Here is a 22302-nt window from a genome sequence, read left to right on the forward strand (position 1 = left end):
ATAATGCTATAATGCATTAACTCATGTAATATGACTAGTGAAAGTTTATTTATTCATTTATTTCTGCCGCAGGCAAATACTGGATAAATGCTTACAATAGCAGGTTAGCAGGTGTTTCAGCTACAGCCATTAGTACCTCCTTGATGTACAGTAACTGTTCGACTGCTTGCTTCGTTCTAGCCCACGTGGAAATTGTCAAAGCCTTTAGTGATTTGCAGGAAAGAAAATAAGATTTTTAAGCTGTAGTATTTAGATCAGTAGAGGATTTGGTACATTCATGCTTGGATAATTCATTTCCCATAGATTATACCATATGCATAGTATATGTAATCTATATGTCAAGACCTTCTTAATCATTTTCACTATCCACTCATCTTCTCATTTATTTGTTTGGAAACATAATCTGAGATGATGCTCAACGGCCTCACTAACTGCATCCTATGCTAATAAATTTTAGATACTTCTTCAGCAGTTCATTTTTATTATTTTGTATAATATACCTTCAGGCTACTGAGTGCATCTATAGGTTTCCTTCCCTCCATGATATGTCGTCCGGAGTGCTTAGCAGATCACTGAACTGAACTGATGTAAATGAGGCTTGAAATGTTAAACACAACTTGTAATATCAAAGGTTTTCATATCAAATAATTTTGTTCCTAGAGAATCCTAGGGAGATTAAGGATGCACATGGTGTCTAAAATGTCCACCAGTTACATGAAATATCCCAGCAGTAGATGCATAATTACCAGCTCACACTAGGAATACAAAGAAAACACAGCCAGTTTATCCAGCCCGTGTAAACAGACTGGGGAGTTTTTCTGGGAATTAGGTCCATATAAAACTTATTGAATCCAGAACCAAAAATAACTGCAGACATCTGTCTGATAGAAGCTTTTATGATCGGGCCTTGAGGTGGTATTTTCCTTACAACTACAGTCGCAACAATTTTCTAAGCCCAGCTGAGAAGCAAAATGTGTAAGGCTGAGCTTTCAAACTAGCCTCTGTCAACTTATCTCAAAACCCTGTGAAATAAGTTTTTCATAACCTGTAATGCTAAACTGATTTTCAGGGTATGTTTATACTGCTGTTTTGCACTCAGTGGGGAAGAATTCCTGACTTGAGGTTATTGGGGGAGGTAGTGGGGCAATATGTCATCTAAACAGACTTGAGAAGAAGGTTTCCTAAACCAGGACACTGGGGTTTCCCAGTTAATGAGAATCAAACGGAAACAATGCACTTGAAGTTCATTGCCACAGGAGGCGCTGTGGAGAAATAGGTAGAGTTAAGATCCAGAATAAGAATGGCTAGCCACTGGCAAATCCAGAACAATGGTTCCTAACTGCGGGCATTTTTGCTCCTCAGAAAAGATCTGGCAATGTCTGGAGATATTTTTGCTTTTCACAGCTTGGGGTTGTTGGTGAGTGGGTCAGTGGCACCTGGCAGACTGAAGCCAAGGACGCTGCTGAATATCCTTCAATACACAGGACAGCTCCAACAATGAAGAGTTTTCCAGGCCTGTCAATATTGCTAAGTTTGAAAAACCTTGATACAGAATATTGAGGCAACTACCTCAGTGACTCAGAATAAGTGGAGCTTTAAGGATTGAATTGTTGAAATAATTATCTTAAAGTCTCTACTTGGCTATGTCAGTGGGGGACTGGTCTGTGACCAGAAATAAAGACACTTTGTTTGAGCTAATCAAAATAAACATTCAAAGGCTATGGAGGCTCCTCAAGAGTGCAGGCCAAGATGGGCCAATCAATTGTATCTGGTGTTAATCCATCACAAGAGGCAATCATTCCCACAGGAACAGACACAGTGAGGTGACATTTCTGAGAACTAAAGTTACACCAAAGGCCATGATAATTCATTGCTGTTGTAACCTCATTCTGGCAAGTACCATTATTTAGTTAAGGTGTATGAAGTGTTGTGAGGACAGAAAATGCTATATAAATGCTAAGGATCATCATTACTGTTATCATCTTTCTGAGGAACTGCTTCTGCGAGTGATGTTACAGCACAAAAACACACACAGACATCACTTCATACCCATTTGTAGTTGTGAGGAGAGGTTACTATAATGAGTAATTCACATTGTGTCATCTCCTTTGCACTCCGAGTTAAAACAAATTAAATAAAGCTCAATTAGACAGTGTTTTATGCACTACAAAAATGCAGCTGATTTATATTCTGAGTAAATACAGGTTAGTTACTGGAGAAAGAATACTGAATAGGCTCCAGAATTATAAAATCAAAACTGAATTTCCATCACATTAAACACATGGATGTAAAGGATAAAATCCTTCTATATATTTAAATTTTTTCAATTGTTTTTTTTTTGGTATTGCATTTAAAACATAATAAATTTTAACATCTCTCCATTTTAGTGAATGGCTGTCATCTTATTATTTTCATGTTGCTAGAATTTCTTTTTAATTTTAATTGTGCAGAGAAGGATCTCTTAACACACTGTGGGAAAAAAATAAAAGAACAGCTGATAACGGAAGAAAAACCTTCTTAAAAAGGCCTAATAAAATCTAATTGTAAATCAATTGCTTATTTTGTAACTGCTGATATATTTGTAAATTGTTCTTAGGTCTAATTTTGCCATGGTAGTTACTTTCTAAAATGGCAAACTTGTCTTAGGATTTTGATTCAGGTGGAAACTGTCAAACTGTCAATGGATATCGTAGTAACATTTTGACTGTCATGCCCAAGGCAGTGTGGAAGGTACCTATACACTGTGGCACTGCTAATGATTCAATCATTGTGAGAACACAGGCAGACATGGTTTATGCTTGCACGTGTACACTGATTGTGTTTTTCTATTAGTTTTTTTCATTTTTTATAGGACGATGGAGGAACACCAGGTTGATCAACTGAATAAATTCCTGCTACTTTTTGCCCACGTTAAGTCAAACTCTTTGACCTACTCGCTCATGATTGCTTAAGGTACCTTTTCCACTGCTAGAGACAGGGAGATTTAAGTAAGGAATTTATAGCAGAAGCAAATTAATTTCTAAAAAGAAAGAAAATGTCTTCTATGTAAATGCTAAAAACACAGCATAGTTACACTCTTGTATTTCTATACATGCTGATTTTTCTACTCAGAGCCAACGTGCTCAGCATCTGCCTTCTCCTACTTTCCATGCTGGGTCACCCAACAGGCAGACGGAATATTACTTAGGGTACTGGCATCATTGCAGAGTACGCCATCTGAGTGGGGGGAAAAAAAAAGCGGTGGGAGAAGAGGAGAGAGAAGGCAGTTCTGATGAACTTATATAGAGTTTTGCAATCAAAAAAGCTGGAAAGCTATTTTAATTTCCACCTACATGTAAGTTCCGAGTTTAGGTTTTGTTTTCTCTTATTTTGAATTATGTATAGCTGTTGGCAACATAGTCGTTCCCTGATTAGAACCACTAAGGTCTGAATCTGTTCCTGCCTCCATCTTCCAACACTCAAACATGACCAAGGAAAAAGTAGAGACCAAGTGACAGGTAGGGATGGAGATCAAAACTGAAGTGGATGATCAAGTCAGGAAGACCTAGAAACAATGAACTACAATTCTTCAACATTCACATTGGCCCATTATTTAATTGCTATACCTAACCCGAAAATTCCGAAGTCCTTGGAGAGGGCCCCATTTTTCCAAAGAAGAGATCTAGAAAAGGAATGTTTGGAGCTAGTGTGGACCTGTACACTTTTTGACCTATATTTGAAAACATGTAATGTTTGCTTATATTTACTAATTTGGTTTTACCTATCTACCTATCTAAACATGTACCTAAAGATTACATGTTTTAAAATAGTTTATTTAGGTATATTTGCATACTGTATCATTCACCTTTTTACAATGTATAATGAATGATTTTTAGCATATTCAGAATTTCAGTAAGAAACTTGTGGCCTTTGGCTATCACCTCTACTGCCCATCACCACCTTTAGCCCCAGGCAATAGGTTTTCTGTCACTATAGATTACCCTGTTCTGGTTATTTTACATGCATAGAATCATACAATACGTGGTCTTTTGTGACTGGTTTATTGCACCTAGCATGACTTTTCAAAGTTCAGCTATATTAATTAGTACTCTGTTCCTTTTTACGGCTTAGTAACATTCCATTGTATGGATATGGCACTTTTGATTATCTGTTACTCAGTTGATGGACATTTGTATTGTTTCCACCTTCTTGCTATTACGCATACTGCTGTTTAAACATTCATGTAAAGTTTTTGTGTGGACACATACCTACAATTAGATATTTTTTTAAGTATTAATTTAGTAATTTTCCATACTTTGACATTTCCTGAAACATCCTCATTCAGTTCTTTGCAAGTATCTTCAACAGTAATAAAGTCACCTTTGGACTTGCTTAACAGTTTTCCAGAACCCACTGTTTTTGCTTCATTCTAATCTCTTGGAAATTAAGAGCTTTTATGTATAATGCTCTTTGTGTAACGTATCTTATATAATGATCTCGGTAATTTTATTGCAGTCCACAAGAGCTCTTTCACATAACATTTGCACACTTTGTTTCTTTGCTTGTTTTCCCACTCATACGGAAAGGTCATATATATGATCTCCAAAATGTAGCCATTTACTCTATTGCTGTTGAAAGGAAATTTAAAAGATTCACTTACAATGGAATGTAACACAGGTGTGAGGTCAGACCACAAGATTACTAATTTTGCGTTAAATTATTATTTCATTATTTCCCTGGTCTCATCTTTGATTTCTGTAAGAATCTGAAAGTTGCTTTGATTGAGACCATACCTGGAGAGTGTGTTTTACATTTCCTTTTTACACTTGCTGTTTTTCTGACTGTGGTGCTTCATATCTCCAGATATCCACACGGTTGGATCCCTCACTCACTGAACTTTCATTTTATTTTACAGAGGTCATCATATCTAAAATTGTAACTACATACTTCATAAAATAAAATAAAATAAAATAAAATAAAATAAAATAAAATAAAATAAAATAAATCTTGTTTTTCTTTTTCTAAATTCTTTTTAAGTAATCTCTACACCCAAAATCGGGTTCAAACTCTTGATCCTGAGATCAAGAGTCACATGTTGTCCAACTGAGCTGAGCCAGACAGAAGACCCTGCTGTTTCTGTGTTATTTTTATCCTTAGAATTTGTGATAATCTAGCTGATATATTTTCTGATTTGGTTTAGTTATTATTTATCTTGACCACCAGACTATAAGCTCCTTGAGAAGCAAAGATTTTTAGATTGTGCTCATGGCTAAAACACAACATCTAGAAATTATGCCTTGCACTTAATAGGCACTCAATATTAGCTGAATGAATGAAATAGTTGTTGAGTAAATTATCCTACTGCTCAAAAATTAACTGATAGAGAGAGCTACCCATGATGTGAGAGTATAACAAATCAGATTTGTTGATTCCCTCTTTGGTAATAATTTGGGGGGATAATATGCCCTTTTTAATTTGGCATATATATTAGTTTTTAAAGTCTATCATCTTATTTAACCTTTTATTACTGTAAAATATTCACCTTTGGACAACAAAATAAAAATATAAAGCTCAATGATTCATCAAAAAGTGAATACTGATAGAACTGTCTCCCTGGTGAAGTAATACTACATTTCCTGGAAGGCCCCCTATGCTTTCTTTCAATCATATGCCCTTCCTCCCGGTTCAAAGATAATCAATCTCCAGACATTTTTAGTACTCATATCCTTGCTTTTATTTACGGTTTTCCCACCAATCATTCTCTGAGCACTATGATTTTGCCTCTTTTAATTTTTTATTAGTGAAATAATAAAGAATGCATTCTTTTATATCCATCTTACTCTGTGTAGCTGTAGTGCATTTATTTTCATTACTGTATTATACCACATTGGGAGAATTTACCACTATTTATCCACTCTACTGCTGTTTGACATTTTTGTCACTTTCAGTCTGGAACCACTACAAATAATACTGCTATGAACCTTCTTATACATCTTTTCTATGTATATCTGTATTCATTTCAGCTGGGTATGTCAACTTGGATATTTCTGATCAGATCATATAAAATTGCCATGTGTAAGGAATTATTGTCAATTTTATGTGGTTTAAGCTAATATCTAAGAGTGACATTTCAAGCAGTCCATGTTTCCAACTCTAGTTTCTCAAAGGTGTGCTAACCTATGTATGTGCAGCACACCTATGTGTAGGGAAGCCATACATGGCTGTGATTGAGAAGTTCCTCACCAGTACTTGGCATCCTCAGCCTTTTATTTTTAGGCATTATGCTGGGTGTGTAGTCATATCACTTTGTGGTTTTAATTTGTATAACCCTGATAACTAAGGATCCTGTATGCAATTTACATATGTGTATTAGGCATTTGGTTGTCTTTGTGTGTGTGTGTGTGTGTGTGTGTGTGTGTGTGTGTGTGTGTGAAGTGACTATTCAAGTACTTATCTTTTGTTTTTCTATTGTATTATCTCTCTTTTCCCATTTGTAGGAATTCTTTGTATATGCCACTCTGTGGCTTCAGTTTTCACAGGTTTAATTCTGTGATTTAATATACCAGTGTTCCTAATGTACATGCTATCTAATTACCGATGTTCTTCTTCATATTTATGCCAAGAGTGTCTCTTAAATTCTTTTTTTCCTTACACCAAATTTTATATTCTAGAAACATTATTGTTTTGTCTTTCTTTTTTATTGTTTTATCTTTCATAATTGAAGCTGCAATTCATCTGGGATTACTTTCTGTGTATGATATGATGTGGGGTCACTTTTTCGTTTTCTTATGTGCATTTCCAATCGAGTCAGCAACATTTATTGAAAGACTGTACATATCCACTCTGCAGTACCAATCTTGTCATAGATCGGAAATTATGGGTGAAACTGTGGAATTTGTGTTTCATGTCTCAGTTTGATTATGTTTACAGAAACACCATTCTGTCTTAATTATTATGTCTTTATAATAAAGTCTTGATATTGGGTAGAGTAAATACTCCAGATTTTTCTTTTCCAAATTGTACTGGTTATTCTTGGCCCCCAGCTTTTCCACATGCATTTACTATCAATATGTAAAGTTGCACCATCCGCAAAAGAAAAATTTTAAAACCTCCGTTCATTTATTTAGGTCATCTCTAACTTCTCTCAATAATATTTTAGTTTCATTTGTAGGGTTATGCACAGCTTTCATCAGTTTTACTCTTAGGTGGTTTGCTTTTCTGATACTTTCATAAATGGTGTGATTCTATAAAATTCATTGTCCAATTTCCTGTTTAATATAATTGATAGTTAATTTTATATTGACCTTATCAATTCTAGCATTTTCAACGCAACTCTTTTGCACTTCTCATATAGATAATCATATTGTCTGCAAATAGTTTTATTTCTTGGTTCCTCCGCATTACTTCATTCTCTTTCTTTTTTTCCTGGATTATATTAGCTATAACCTTCAGTGCAAAATTGAACAGAAGTTATTTTATTAGGCATACGTGTCTTGCACTCAGTCTCAAAGGGAAACCATTTAATATTTTACATTGAAAGTGATGTTGGGGGGCACCTGGGTGGCTCAGTCGGTTAAGCATCTGGACTTTGGCTCAGCTCATGATCTCGCAGTTTGTGGATTCAAGCCCCATGGCTCTGTGCTGACAGCTCAGATCCTGGAGCCTGTTTCAGATTTTGTGTCTCCCTCTCTCTCTGCCCCTTCCCTGCTCTCACTCTGTCTCTCTCTGTCTCAAAAATAAATAAACGTTAAAAAAAATAATGATGGTTGTGATTTATTTTATTTTTTGGGGAGTAACTTTTAGAAAATCAGGGAAATCCTTTTTTCTTCCTAGTTTGCTTATCTTTTTATCAATAAAGAATAGTATATTTTATGAAAATTTTTCAGCATCTTTAGGGAAATTACATAATAGTTTTCCTTTTTTCTGTTGGTATGTTGTATTACACTAATTTTCAAATATCAAACAAATCCTGCATTTATGGCATAAGCCTATTTAGGATGCATTATTAGTTTTTAAATTCCGGGATTTGGTTTATTAATAATATGTTTTGGATATTTTCATCTAAGTTCGTAAGTTATATTGGCCATTAATTTTTTCTTATACTGATCTTTTCAGGTTTTTGGTTTCAAGATTATTTGTGCTGGACACATAAAATTGCTCCTTTTTTAGGAAAGATTTTGTGTTAGACTGGCATCATTTCTTTTTGCAATGTTTGCTAGAATTTCCTGGGCCTGATGTTGTATTTTTTGGCATAGTTTTAATTTATGAATTGATTTTTTTTTTTACTAATTACAGGTATGCTTAGATTTTTAATTTATTCTTATGTAATTCTTTTGTGGATTTGTCTAATCTAAACATTTATATTTATTGGCATAAAATTATCGTAATCTCTAGTTATCTTCTCAATATCTGTAGCTATGCAGTATTGACTCAGGTTTTTTTCTCCTGAAATTGTTTATTTGTGTGTCTTTTTTGTCTTTTTTTTTTTTAGTTAGTCCAAGAAGTTTATCAATTTTATGACTCCTTCCAAAGATAGAGCTTTCAGCATTGTTTATTTTCTATTTAATTTGATTTTATTCTTTTTTTCCCCCTCATTGTCCTATTGTATAGTCAATTTGTTGTTACTTTTTAAATCCTGGGAAAGCTCTTTTCAGCATGTTTTCTTTTCTAATAAATACACTTAATGGCATAAATTACCATCTAAGAATGGTCTTTGCTGCAGCTTATACATTTTTTTAATAGAATTTTCGTTATCAGTCAATTCAAAATATCTTAATTCTGTTACTGATTTCTTCTTTGACCCAAATAGATTGTCATAAGGATATATTTAAAACTTCCAACTTATGTGAATATTTTTCTAGTTGAATTTTTGCAATCTTTTATAGCTAATTTCTTCATGGTCAAAGAACACATTCTGCATGATTTCAGTTTTTTTGTTGAGATTTTCTTGGTGACTCAGCAAACAGTCCATTTGTAAATGTTTGACATGCATTGAAAAGAACATGCAGTAGTAGTATACTACTGGGAGTAGTATACTATATATATATATATATATATATATATATATATATACACATATATATATATATATATATATATATATACATATATACTTATTAGATCATTTGCTCATCATGTTCTTCAAACTTTTTATATTCCTATTGATTTTTAATATCTACCTTCAATATTTAGGTTTAAATATAAAATCATGCTAAGTATTTTGTTCTACTATTTTATTCTCATGTGTCCCTTTTTTCCTGGCTCCTTTTCAATTTATTGGAAATTTTGGATTATTTCATTTTCATTCTATTATTTGTGTAACTATATACCCTTTTATAATTCTTTTACTGGTTACCCTAGAAACTGTAACTTCTATGTTTCATTTACCAAAGTCTAAAATTAATCACTTGTTGCCTTATTCTTTAACTCCATTTATTGTTTAACACCATTTCATTTTATGTGTATGTATGTGTCTTTAAACACAATGAGACATGACATATTACTATTATTTTATTATTTTTAGTCTTTGGTGTTTTATTATTAAGTAGCATTAGCATTATTATTATATAGTCAGTATACATTTACCTTTACCCTCGTATTTGTCATTCTATTGCTCTTATTTTTTCTACATATTGGGGGGGATCATTTTTATTTGGAATTACTTTTACTTGGCATGAAGAATATGCTGTAAGATTTTCTTTAGCATGGGAATGTTGGTGACAAATTCCCTCAATTTTCATTTGTCTGAAATATCTATTTCTGTTATATAATCTTGAAGGATATTTTTTTCTTTCTATAGACCTCTAGTTTGATAATTATTTTCTCTTGACACTTTATAGTATATCTTCTAGCCGTGCCATAATGTTGAAAAGTCAGATGTGAGTCTTTTATTTGCTTCTTTGAAGGGGATCTGTCTTTTTTATGTGGCTGCTTTACTCTTTTTCTTTGTTTTTAGTTTGCAACAGTTTTATGTTATGTGCCTAGGCATGGATTAGTTTTTGTGTATTTTGCTTGACATTCATAGAAATTTTTAAATCTGAGGCTTGATGTCTTTCATCAATTTTTGAAATTTCTCATTATCTCCTTACATACATACTATTTCTCTGCTAATCCTTTGTTTCTTTTCTTGTTGGGACTCAAACTACATGCATTCATGTTAGGTCTTCACATCATATCTTCTATCTTTGACACTTCCTTGTGATTTTCCATACTCTTTTCTGTTTGTGGCTACTCTGGACATTTTCTTATATATTCTTAGTTGATTAAGTCTCTTTTTGTCTGTGTCTAATCTGCTGATAAATTTACCCAATGAGTACTGAATAATCGTTATTGTATTTTTAAAGTATCATTTTTTCTTCATTTCCATATTTTTACCATTTTTTAAAAATTTATTCATCACAGGGGCGCCTGGGTGGCGCAGTCGGTTAAGCGTCCGACTTCAGCCAGGTCACGATCTCGCGGCCCGTGAGTTCGAGCCCCGCGTCAGGCTCTGGGCTGATGGCTCAGAGCCTGGAGCCTGTTTCCGATTCTGTGTCTCCCTCTCTCTCTGCCCCTCCCCCGTTCATGCTCTGTCTCTCTCTGTCCCAAAAATAAATAAACGTTGAAAAAAAAAATTTAAAAAAAAAAAATAAAAAAAAAAAAAATTTATTCATCACAGAAATAAGGTTAATTTAAATCTACATCACATAACTTCAGTCTCTGCAGTTGCAATGAATCTGTTTTTATTATCTTTGTGTTGACTTTTATTAATATTTTAAGTTATTTGTGCTAGTTTTATTTATGTTATCTTATAACTTTGTGTGCCATTTTTTAAACACGTGTACTGAATGAGGGCCTGGTGGCTCGGTCGGTTCCGCGTCAGAGTCTTGGTTACGGCTCAGGTCATAATCTCCTGATACATGAATTTAGCAAAGTTGCAGGATACAAAATCAATGTACAGAAATCAGTTGCATTCTTATACACTAATAATGAAGCAACAGAAAGACAAATAAAGAAACTGATCCCATTCACAATTGCACCAAGGAGCATAAAATACCTAGGAATAAATCTAACCAAAGATATAAAAGATCTGTATGCTGAAAACTATAGAAAGCTTAAGAAGGAAATTGAAGAAGATATAAAGATATGGAAAAACATTCTGTGCTCATGGATTGGAAGAATAAATATTGTCAAAATGTCAATACTACCCAAAGCTATCTACACATTCAATGCAATCCCAATCAAAATGGCACCAGCATTCTTCTCGAAACTAGAACAAGCAATCCTAAAATTCATATGGAAGCACAAAAGGCCCCGAATAGCCAAAGTAATGTTGAAGAAGAAGACCAAAGCAGGAAGCATCACAATCCCAGACTTTAGCCTCTACTACAAAGCTGTCATCATCAAGACAGCATGGTATTGGCACAAAAACAGACACATAGACCAATGGAATAGAATAGAAACCCCAGAACTAGACCCACAAATGTATGGCCAACTCATCTTTGACAAAGCAGGAAAGAACATCCAATGGAAAAAAGACAGCCTCTTTAACAAATGGTGCAGGGAGAACTGGACAGCAACATGCAGAAGGTTGAAACTAGACCACTTTCTCACACCAGTCACAAAAATAAACTCAAAATGGATAAAGGACCTGAATGTGAGACAGGAAACCATCAAAACCTTAGAGGAGAAAGCAGGAAAAGACCTCTCTGACCTCAGCCGTAGCAATCTCTTACTCGACACATCCCCAAAGGCAAGGGAATTAAAAGCAAAAGTGAATTACTGGGACCTTATGAAGATAAAAAGCTTCTGCACAGCAAAGGAAACAACCAACAAAACTAAAAGGCAACCAACGGAATGGGAAAAGATACTTGCAAATGACATATTGGACAAAGGGCTAGTATCCAAAATCTATAAAGAGCTCACCAAACTCCACCCCCGAAAAACAAATAACCCAGTGAAGAAATGGGCAGAAAACATGAATACACACTTCTCTAAAGAAGACATCCAGATGGCCAACAGGCACATGAAAAGATGCTCAACGTCGCTCCTCATCAGGGAAATACAAATCAAAACCACACTCAGATATCACCTCACGCCAGCCAGAGTGGCCAAAATGAACAAATCAGGAGACTATAGATGCTGGAGAGGATGTAGAGAAACGGGAACCCTCTTGTACTGTTGGTGGGAATGCAAATTGGTGCAGCCACTCTGGAAACCAGTGTGGAGGTTCCTCATAAAATTAAAAATAGACCTACCCTATGACCCAGCAATAGCACTGCTAGGAATTTATCCAAGGGATACAGGAATACTGATGCATAGGGGCAATTGTACCCCAATGTTTATAGCAGCACTTTCAACAATAGCCAAATTATGGAAAGAGCCTAAATGTCCATCAACTGATGAATGGATAAAGAAATTGTGGTTTATACACACAATGGAGTACTACGTGGCAATGAGAAAGAATGAAATACGGCCCTTTGTAGCAACATGGATGGAACTGGAGAGTGTGATGCTAAGTGAAATAAGCCATACAGAGAAAGACAGATACCATATAGTTTCACTCTTATGTGGATCCTGAGAAACTTAACAGAAACCCATGGGGGAGGGGAAGGGGAAAAAAAAAAGAGGTTAGAGTGGGAGAGAGCCAAAGCATAAGAGACTCTTAAAAACTGAAAACAAACTGAGGGTTGATGGGGGGTGGGAGGGAGAGTAGGGTGGGTGATGGGTATTGAGGAGGGCACCTTGTGGGATGAGCACTGGGTGTTGTATGGAAACCAATTTGACAATAAACTTCATATATTGAAAAAAAAAATGATTAAATAGCTAATCTTAGCAGTTAGGCAAGACAGAAAAGCAGTATGGTTCATATGTCTGCTGATTAAGAAAATACATACACACAGACACACATACATCACATATATACATATAAAATATATATACTTGAAATAAAATAATAAGATTTGTCTTTTGTAACATGTAATACTATATATTTTCCTATTAAATTTTATTATTTAATTACAAATTTACAAGCAGATGCTGAAAGGTGCATGAATCATGCACAGTATTGATTGCATTTTCAGGGCTTTTTTCTCTTCTTTTGTATTAAAACAGAAAGCAGTTTATTACTTCTATCCACAATTAAAATGTAACTATCTTTTGGGTAACTGGCAATAAAGCTATATACTCATTTGCTGAAAGATAAAATTCTAGCAGATATTGTTGCATTTCCCCCCTTTTTCCAGTGACCCAACCTAATCCTCCCAAATATTACTAAAAACTTGCATTATTTTCAAGCTTCTTATTCAAAACCTCATAAAACAGTGGGAAATGGAATTGAGACAGGGGTGGAATGATGTAGGGTAAAATTCAGGTATCATAAGTATTGCTTTATGGTGGTAACAATAGACAATCAAGTTTAAAATTAATTTAAGCATATATAATTTATCTGGATTGAAATAAACCTATAGAAGGAGGTCTTCCAAAGAGCTTTATGAGGCTGAGAGAAATCAGTGCATCTTTAAAGCTTTGACAGGAACTTATTTTTTCCTTTTATTACTTTTTAGCTATGTAACCTGTTAGAAGCTACTCATTTCTTTGTCTGTCTGTAAAGTAATGATAATAACAATTCTACTTCTCGGTGTTGTTATCTGAGGATTGACTCACAACATATAAAAGCTTAGAAGAGCAAAGAGAACATAGTACATGCTGAGTAATGGTGCATAGCATCACCATCATCACTACAATGCAGACAACATGAAGATTTCACCATGGCTTCAGAAAGCCTGAGAAGATGAGAAACATCAGAGGACTCTGTTTTATATGAATATTATACTATATATAAAATAATGGATATCAAAAGTCTCCTTCCTGCTATCCATTGTGAAGAAGTCATTTTTGTGATCTCTACAGAATTCCTTTGAAACAAGGTAGACATGTTACACTGCTCACTCCCAGTGAGTCTGCTGGCTTCATGGGGATGAAATACTCTACAGGATTTGTTTTGATCTTCTCTAAGTAACTTCAGGATCCACAGAAGTTCTTGAAAGATGAAGGAGGATAACGCTTTAAATATTCATTGTCTGGCCTATAAACACAATTTGTACTATATTGTAGGTTAGTAAGTCATATTATGAGTTAATGAATATGACTCAGTGAGGAGTAAGTGACTTACAAATGAATTCTGTATCATATCTTACTCAGAAATTAGGTACTCCCCATATAAGTATAAATTTAAATTTACTTCTTTTTCATATTTGGTTGCCTCCTTTTTGCCTACATGAGTGTAGTCTGACTTGTGTCAGGGACTCAACATGTCACTTTTAATAGAAAAATAATTGACAAATGTTTTCTATAAAGAGTCAGATAATGAACATGCTCACTTTTATGGGCCAGAGGATCTCTGCCAAAACTATTCAAGTCTAATCTTGAAGCACAAAAGTGGTTATAGGTAATATGTAAACAAATAGGCAAGTCAATGTTACAATAAATCCTTACTTATGAAAACAGGTGGGTGCCTAGATTTGACCCAAGGACCATAGTTTGCCAACCCCTGAAAAGAAACATAAGGTCAAGCTTTTCTAGCATGGCCTAGAAACTTCTTTGGCTTTAATATTGTTCTGATTTACAGCAGTGATTTGGGAAAATGAAAATTTCTTTAGTTTATATAATGGGAGGCCTGTATCTCAGTCACTCCTACAAAGGGAATGCCTTCCTTTCGATTAACCATAGTTTGAAGCCTTCATGTGGGTTTCTTTTATGGCTAGCACTGTGAGATATTTATTATTTATTTAAAGAATGCAATCTTGTGACTAAAGAACGTATGCATTATTCAAACTGTAATAATTTTTTTTAAGTCTCTGGTATATAAAGATACCTTGAGTGTAAGTGTATTTGAAAAGAATTCTTTCTCTCACATTGTTATGCAGACATCCTTGAGCTGTAACACGATTTGCACATCTGATTCTTTTCAGTATTTTCTCACCAACGCTTTTATGAAAAATATTCTGTTATTTTACAGATAATTTGAAAACTACCATACTTCATATTGTAGGGACTACAGTGTGACATTATCAGGACTATAAAGCAATTTTATCAAGAGGGATAAAGGAAAAGAACTACTCTTTTTTTTTCTTTCTTTCCCTTTACTTTTTTTTCCCCCCAATAGGAAAGCACAGAGGAAATCCTGAAAAAATGAAATTATCCTTTCAACTTTGGCTCTTGAGCTTAATTTTTTTTCTTTCTCTTGAAAGACATGATTTCATACCATTTGATAATACTGAGATAGGTATGTTTTACTTAATAATTGGGACAAAGGACTGAAGCTCAAATCCTACGCATAATTTAAATTTTGACATTGACTTTCCATCTGGACTGGGAAAAAAATTATCTTCTCCCTTAACTTGTACTTACCTATCTTGTTACAATATAATGAAAAGTAATTAGTCAGTGTAAGCAAAACACTTGGAAGATGAGAATGCCTTGTAAGTGCTAGATAATATTAAAGATGTCACTGTTGGAATGAGTGACTCCTGCCAAAATACTTTTAGGAAGAATATTACCTTGTATTTAAAGCCCTAATTTAATTTTCACTAAAATGTTATTGCTTTTTTTGTTAAATAGATTGAATAACCATAAAGTCTTTGATCAAATTAACGCTACCATGGATGGATTATTATCACATTTTGGTTGGAACATACACTATGTATTGATCTTAGTGATGTTTTATTCATGTTAGAAATTATGGCAATACAAGCCATTTGGACAGATGGAGAGTCATATACTTAACTACAGAATTTAACTACCTGTCCTTGTTTCCTTAATTTCTGCATTTCGTTAAAGAACCATTTTTATTAGTAAATCTAAGAATTAATGAGCTTGATGCTCACTTACATCACTGGGCTTTCCAGTGACACTTTCTATATCACCTGCAGATTAGCCTTCTGGGCACAGAGAATCATTCTCCTCTCCCCAGAATCTTTACATGAAACCTGCTTTGACATTAGTCATAGCAGACCAGAATTTAATGATTTTCAAGTACTGGTAAATAAAACTGCATAGATTGCCTCAAATTTGTGAATAGTGCAAAAACAAACATTAATATAATTAATGGTGAGTAGTTTTTCTACCTTTCTTGCAGATAAATCCTGCCTCATATCTGTTTAAAATAAAGATATTTTAATTGGCATGTTGTAACTGACTTTCACTTCTTTTAATATGCAGTGATATAACAAACTCTCTATGAACTTAACTATTTGTAGGTTGGGTTTTGTGTTTGTTCAATCATCTAAAAATTAGTGGATAAAATCAAGAATATGCCCCCTCACCCCCTAATGAAGTATAGAGAATATAAATAGCTTCTTTGGGTCTGGTAGCATTCAGTATATACTGTTTTTTAAATGCTGCCTTAATCCAATTGTGAGGCTGGCTAGAGACCTGGCAATTCTTCTTGAGCAGCTAGGTTCATACCCTAGCTGCCTCCCTTATCAGGCTCTCACAGCACTGGCCATTATACATCCACCCAGAACCAGGTACCCGATAACCACAGACAACCCTTACATGCTGGACCTCGCTGAAATTATTCAAATTAGCCAATCAAAGTCCTGCTTACCCTGCTGTGTCATTCTTTGCCCTGGAAACCACAGTAAAGATGCTTGCCCACAGTTCCCCCTTCCTCTGTCTGTAATGGAACCCAGGGATCCTCTGTCTGCCACCTACCGCCCACAGGTGTGGCCTGTATGCTCAACCTTGGGAACTATGAGTAGAATTAACTACCTTTTCAATGGCAGTCATTTCCTGATCTATGTATGAGCCTTGCCATACCTACATAATAAGCCTATTAAAACAAACTGGGATTATTTTGTTTTGCTTTTTCATTATATCTTTCTCTCTCTCCATCCTTCTCTCCTTCCTTCCTCCCTCCCTCTTTTCCTCTGTCCCTTTCTATTTCTCTCCCTCTCTCCATCCCTTCATTCTTCCTTTCCTTCTTCCCTCCCTACCATTCTTCCTTCCAACAAGTACACATCTGTGCTCTCTGACTTCAAGATGCTTTCTTATAATTTGTACTTTACAACTCTGATATTTGCTACATTTTAAAACTAAGACCAGAGTAATAACAGAAATATCAAGCAGTAGGCCATCAGGCATTTTCATCAGGCATTCATCAGGCATTTTTATGATACCAAGAATAGGGCCATGTAGAAGAGATATTTAATCTAAGTAGGCAGTGAAGGGCTGGCCAGCCCACTGAAGCCAACTCAAGTAGATTCATGAATGTTGTTGATGACCTGCCTTCTGTTTTCAAGGTGCTTCCTGATGCCTCCCATGCCACCATGCCCCTGGCTCCCAGTCACTCCTGTCATGGAGCACACAAACTGTAATTATGTCATTGTGATAAGTGGGTCTCATTCATGCAAAATGAGAAAATAGATAAGATGCTAATGTTACAAAAGGAATTCAGTTTATGGAGGTAGACTCGGCCTTTAGTGCTTATCTTAGTTGTTATTTTCTCTGAAAGACCTTCCCCAACTTCTCCTGCTGTTATGTATAGAATAGACTGAATAGATTATTAGAGATTGCTGTTAATGGGTTTGGGGGAAGAGCCACGGAGCAAAGTACCATTTTGATTAGATCATACCAATGATGGCTTATCACTGGTGATACTGAATTTGATCACTTGGCTGAAGTAGGATTTGCTAGGTTTCTCTACTGTGAAATTGCTCTTATTTTCCTTCTTTCCAGACTGTATTCTTTGGAAAGAAGTCACTATACAGAGTCTACACATTAGGAACAGGGAGTTATGGTCCAATGCCTGGAGAGTGGAATATCGACATAAATTGCTTATAATTATTATGCATGAGTGATTTATCTATTTTCCCCATTTATTTATTTATTCAATAACTTATATCAGCACAAACATGTAATTTATGGATATTTTATACTTTAGGTCAGATTCTAATTTATGCTTTATTTTATCTTATTACTCAAATAATTTCAGCTTTGGCCACTGAATGTTATTTCATTTGACTGCTATGTCCCTTTAATGTACCTCCTTCATTGTGGGAGCTGTTTTGTTTTGGTTTTATTTTCAGTTTGGTTTTTAGCACTGTCTTACTGTCTTACATCACAGGGTGCTCCGAGCTCATCTTGTACATTTTTTGACCCAGTCCTAGAATCAGTCTTTTCTCCATGGAGGCCTCATTCTTTTTACTGGAGAATAGTATTTGAAATCAAGACCTTGATACTAGTGTGTTCATTGCTACTAAGGTGTCATTGCTTCTAAGCCTGACAAAACAATGAAGTATATGTGAGTATACTAACGAGAGTATATAGACATATTTATAAGTATTTCCATATTTAACATCTGTAATTGTATTAACCTAAACATAAATTCATATTAATATCTCCAAGTGTAATCCATTACTATCTAGGTCATTTTAGACTTCTCGCTTTGCTTATCTGTAACTTCCTATTTCAACAGTGAGAAACCTGACTCTTACCATTTGCCATCCACTTTCTCAATTGCTCCATTTCAGGATTCATGGGTAATAGCTTCAGAATCACTGAGTCATAAATCTGGGGGAATCAAGCTTACCAACTAGAGTACAGTGCTTATGTAGTTCATTTTGACATTAATCTTACAGATTCCACTCATTCCCAGTGTTACTTAGGTCAGCACCTTTTCTCCCACAGACTTCAGTGAGATTATTCTATAGGCTTGTAAATACACTTATATTGTTTTATCACATTTTGATTTCCACCCTGGAATCCCCTGCACACCTAAATGATTTTTTTTAAAAAACTGCAAATGTGCCACTCCTCAGGCTATTAAGTTCTATGAGTTTGTTTTTTTTTTTAATTTTTTTTTCAACGTTTATTTATTTTTGGGACACAGAGAGACAGAGCATGAACGGGGGAGGGGCAGAGAGAGAGGGAGACACAGAATCGGAAACAGGCTCCAGGCTCTGAGCCATTAGCCCAGAGCCTGACGCGGGGCTCAAACTCACGGACCGCGAGATCGTGACCTTGCTGAAGTCGGACGCTTAACCGACTGCGCCACCCAGGCGCCCCAAGTTCTATGAGTTTTGACTGATGCGGTGTCATATATATAGAGAGAGTATCTTATAGATACCATACTTACAGTATCATACTGTCCTAAAAGTTCCCCTGTGCTTCACCTACTCAACAAACCCCCACACCTTGAGTCTCTAGCAATCGCAGACCTTTGTACCACTGCTCTAGTTTTATCTTTTTCAGAATGTCATACAGTTAGGACCATGTAATTTGTAGAATTTTCAGATTGTCTTCTTTCACTTAGAACCATTAAAAATGAAAATAACCAATAAAAATAAAATAACAGTCTTCTTTTCTTTATTAGATCCAAGCTTCTTACCTTTAATATTTTCCTTCTGCCTGAAAAAAAAAAAAAAAAAAACTTCTTTTAACATTTCCTACAGAGCAAGTTCGTTAGAGATGGATTCTCTCAATTTTTGTTTGTCCAAGAAAGTGTTTCCCCTTTACTTTTGAAGGACAATTTTGTTGGATATAAAATTCCAGATTGGTGGTTTCTTTCTTTTAATACTTTAAATATTTCACTCTATTGTCTCTTTCTTTGCATGCTTCTAATGAGAAGTCTATTAAATCCTCTGTAGGTAAATTATCTGTAAGATACTTAGCCTCTCCTGGCATCCTTCAAAATTGTCTCCTTTTTCTCTTTGTCTTTGGTTTTCTGAAATTTGAATATAATATTCGTAAATGTAAATGGGTATTTATTCTGCTTGATTTGTGAGCTTCCTTCATCTGTGCTTTGGAGTCTTGCATTGATTTTGGAAAATTCTTAACCATAATTTCTTCAAATACTTCTTCTGTTCTGTTCTCTCTTCTCCCTGGTATCCCAACTATATGTATGCTCATCTTGTGAAGTTTTCCAACAGTTCTTGGACTCCTGTTTTATTTTTTATTATTTTTCTCTTTCCATTTGAAAACTTTCTTATTTATCTTCAAACTTATGGATTGTTTCCCTGATCATGTGTAGTCCACTGATGAGACAGTCAAAGCCACCTTTCATCTATGTTACAGTACTTTTTAATTCTACTATTTATTTTTGACACTTTCTTAGAGTTTCTACCTCTCTTATTATATTGACCATTGTTTTTACATGTTGCCTACTTTTTCCATTAGAGTTCTTAATACATTGATCATAGTTACTTTAAATTCTCTGTCTGATAATGTCAAAATTTTTATCATATCTGAGTTTTGTTCTCATGTTTTTTCTCTTTTGACTGTGTTTTTTCTTACCTTTTAGCATACCTTGTAAGTGATTGGAATTGAGATAAATATATTCTTACTGTTAGGTTTTATATTAATCTAAATAGGAGTTGGCCTGTGCTTTATGTTTGTTGCAACTATAGGTGCCAGAGGCTTTAAATTTCTCTAGAGGACTTGTCTTTCACTCCCATGTTGTCTTTGGATTTCCCTAAGAACTTTTCCTTGGATAAAGTCTGTTTCTTACAGCTCTTTCAGCTTTAATTCACTGTTATTATCCTGGAGCTTTGTTCATGTGGTGATAAGGTATAGGAGAAGGGAAGCATTCCATAATTTATGAATCTCCATTTTCTAATGGTCATGTGTCCCTTGGCTGTGACCTTCACAAAGTATTTTTAGATCCCTAACTCAACCCTTCCAGGGTTTTGATTTGGAGAAGTGTTATTCCCCACTTTAGATAAGGTTCTAGTAAAGTATTTTCTCTGGATGGTAGGCCTTTATTATGGAGAATGATCTGGGTATATTTCCTAATGGATACTCTTCCCTTTCCCAGCCAGACTCATGAGGGAATCTTTCTCGGCTCTTCAACATGAGAACCTGGCGGGGTTCCTGGAGATAAAGCCCATGAATGTGTGGAGAGTCTCTGAATGTGGCCTCCAGGATTTTCTCACTGTCAAGGGCATCCATGCTTAGCCTCCAAAAGTTTCTTACAATTACCATTTAAGAATTCCTGCTAGTTTATGGATCCAGCAGCTTCTGCTCCAGTTATAGATCCTGGTTATGCCTTTAGGGATTTTCCTTTCTTTGTATATATTGCCATGGAGGTTTGCCTTGGAACCTCAGTTCTAATGGATACAAGAAAAGACAATGGTTTACAGTTTATTCAGCTTTTCTTGTTTGTTTGTTTTAATAATGGCAGTGATAACTTCCAAGGTCTTTACATGTCACAGATAGAACTTGAATTTTAATAAGATTTTTATGATATACTGTTAAGTGAAAGAGAAGCATGTTATAAAACATGATATAAAGTGTAAGTTTTTATTATTTACATGCATGCATATATAATAAAAAAAATACCAAAATATTAACAATTCTTATTTCAGAATTTGGGAAGAAAGGTTATTTTATGTTATTTTCATCTATTTCTTTCACTGAGTTATCTCAAGTTTCTACAACAAATTATATCATTTTGACAACATATTATTTTTATCTTTTTATTATGAAATATTGTAAACATTGTAAAGAAAGTAATAGACAGCTAATTATCCTTTTTTTTTTAATGTTTATTTATTTTTGAGACAGAGACAGAGCATGAGCGGGGGAGGGGCAGAGACAGAGGGAGACACAGAAATCAAAGGAGGCTCCAGGCTCTGAGCTGTCAGCACCAGAGCCCGACATGGGGCTCGAACTCACAGAGTGTGAGATCATGACCTGAGCTGAAGTCTGACGCTTAACCAACTGAGCCACCCAGGTGCCCCTAATTATCCTTCTTTAGAGGAAGTGTTTGTCCCGGTTTGTGTTTTAAAAATTTACAAATATGGTATTTAGTATATATATTGTTCTACAACTCACAAATTCCAGTTTAAGATCTGGATCCCTATGATCCAGGAATTTCACTTCTACATATTCTTGAGCTATTCCCCTATCATAATAAAGCAGGTTTAAAAATAAAATTTACTTTGTATTATAACAGGGCAAAAAATAAAAATTGAAAACAGCCTATATTTCCACCAATTAGAGAATAGGGAACAAATTAGCACATTCATACAAATTCTGTAGAAAAATTCTGTAGAAAAATTAAAATAGATGCATTTGATCTACATGTTATCAGCATAACTAAATCTCCCATAACATTATACTGAATAAACAATTTATAAATATTAAAATGAGAATAGCATTCACTCTTCACCCCGTTTCCTAAATTAATAGTAATATTCTCTTGCTAATAGTTGAACAGCTGTCCTGGAGATCTTCCATTTTACCTATTCCATCCTCCTCAGCTGCTCCAATTCCAACATTTATACTTAAGATATCATCCAGTACTACTTGGATTTCACATGACTCTTCTACATTTTAATGATC

The 22302-nt window shown here is 34.8% G+C and overlaps 1 protein-coding gene across 13 annotated transcripts in view; it reads right to left on the minus strand.

Moving 5' to 3' along the window:
- Positions 1-22302, minus strand: part of TENM2 (teneurin transmembrane protein 2) — a 1977527-nt gene that overhangs the window by 1263618 nt on the left and 691607 nt on the right. The window lies entirely within an intron of this gene.

Source organism: Leopardus geoffroyi, chromosome A1 (genome assembly GCF_018350155.1).
Source record: "Leopardus geoffroyi isolate Oge1 chromosome A1, O.geoffroyi_Oge1_pat1.0, whole genome shotgun sequence".
In the NCBI taxonomy this organism is placed as follows: Eukaryota; Metazoa; Chordata; class Mammalia; order Carnivora; family Felidae; genus Leopardus; species Leopardus geoffroyi.